The following is a 1995-nucleotide window of genomic DNA, read 5'->3' on the forward strand; positions in this document are numbered from 1 at the left end:
TCCCTCAGTCGTTTTCTCCACTGTGATGTCACCGTGATGTAAAATACACAGTGTTGTGATATACAGAGCATCGCCCGTCCGTCCCTCCTGCCGTCCCTCTCGTCCATCCCTCTCGTCCGTCTTCCAGCCGACTTGTGCGTTGACGTGCTCGGGTCATAATCACGTCTCTGTGGGAAGCTGCATGTCAGCAAACCAGGACGTCATCAATATTCATCAGAGCAGGTCGCAGAATGCAGAAGAATTCATTAGGCCTCATAAAAACTAATCATGAGCTGCATCAAAGGTCACAGGACACACGTGGGCCTGGGGGACGACATGGGGGACGACATGGGGGACGACATGTGGGACTTCAGGTCAGGTTTGTGTTTCTCATATCAACTGTGAATAAATGTGTTTCTTTTCCTGTTTGTCTTATTTCTAGTGATGCTGCTGTTTTTGACTTTTATTCCTGTTTTAAGATCTTTGAAAACAAAATCCAAACTTCTAGAATGTGGAAATAACCATAGTTTTGCAGATAAACAGATGATGGACAGACGACTGAATCGCTCTCTGTCTGAGGACACTGTCCTTTCACCTGGTTGCCATGGGAGACCGCTGGGTAGATGATGTCACACCTCGAATAAAGGTAAGACAAGATGAAAATTCTGTTTCAGTCATTTTGAGACAAATTTTTAAAGCATCTTGGTGCAGAAAGTGAAATGAGCCAGAGGCCTTTAGTGTGTGTGTGTGTGTGTGTGTGTGTGTGTGTGTGTGTGTGTGTGTGTGTGTGTGTGTGTTTGCAGAAATCCTGATCCAGTTGAGCCTGCAGCTAAAACACACACCGTGTGGATGTGTGCATGAAGGAGCTGCAGCTCGAGTGCAAACAGCGAGCGCTTATGTCAGAGCAAACTTTGAAGCGGCGGACGAGAGTTCTCCGTGTTTCTGTATCTAAACTGGACAGACCTGGTGTCAGCAGGTTGGTTTAAGAGAACACAGACACACACACACCAGCGCCATGGACACACACACACACACACACACACATGCAGAGTGGCTGAGCAAACAACATCAGCAGCACATAAACAGGTGTAATCAAACGCACAATGTGCTGAAGAGGGTGGAATCTGTGACGTGCGTGATAAAAGGAGTCTTTGAGCGGGAAACAGCCGACGCTGAGGACCACAGAAGAAGAACAGAGCAGAGGAGACGTGAAGAAGAGGCCTTGGCCGCAGGCTTGTTAGTTTGTGTCTCTAACAGCAGTTTGTTTGAACCTCTGCGTGGCCGGTTTTCTCCCTGACAGCTTCTCCTTCATCACCCTGCCAGGCTGCAGGGCCACAGGGAGGGGGGGGGGGGCGGGGGTGGCAGGGTGCTCCTGGGTGGAACGGTGGTGGGGGGGTGTCAGAGCCGGACTCCAAAGCGCTGATGGTTCGCTCCCTTTGTGCTGAAGCCCGAGCTTTAAAATGCTGCGTCTGCCTCCGACACACACGTACATCCCACCACACCTCAGCAGAAAACACACAGGCGGCCCGTCGATACACACCCGTCACCTGGTGCTGGTGGACAACACACACACACACACACACACACACACACACACACACACACATGAGCGAGAGCTAGCACACACATGCAGCCACCGACAGCGCCGTGTGACATCACCTGGGCCCATAGGTGCCTCCCTCAGCTCTTCTACAGCCACTGTCCTGATCTCACACACACACACACACACACACACACACACACACACACACACACACACACACACACACACACAGCTCACCTCTGGTCATGATGTACACTCTCAGAGGACGCCGCCTGCCCCACCAGCACATGATGCGGTCATCAGAAGGGTCATTAATTGCGGCGTCCCTCAGGGGGGGGGGGGTGGTACAGGATGGGACAGGTGTGTGTGTTCTTGTACTTATGAGGACCATTTTAGCCATAGACCCTAAAGAGTGAGGACATTTTTGGAAAGTGAGGACTTTCTTGCAGAATGAGGCATTTAAGACATTTAAA

General features: G+C 50.9%; 1 long non-coding RNA gene across 1 annotated transcript in view; it reads left to right on the plus strand.

Annotated features, from left to right (window-relative positions):
- Positions 1-635: 635 nt before the first annotated feature.
- Positions 636-1995, plus strand: part of LOC117759824 — a 16700-nt gene continuing 15340 nt past the window's right edge. Inside the window, exon 1 of the long non-coding RNA XR_004613574.1 lies at positions 636-646. This is a non-coding gene — a long non-coding RNA (uncharacterized LOC117759824). The remainder of the gene's footprint in view (positions 647-1995) is intronic.

This window comes from Hippoglossus hippoglossus, chromosome 4 (genome assembly GCF_009819705.1).
Source record: "Hippoglossus hippoglossus isolate fHipHip1 chromosome 4, fHipHip1.pri, whole genome shotgun sequence".
In the NCBI taxonomy this organism is placed as follows: domain Eukaryota; kingdom Metazoa; phylum Chordata; class Actinopteri; order Pleuronectiformes; family Pleuronectidae; genus Hippoglossus; species Hippoglossus hippoglossus.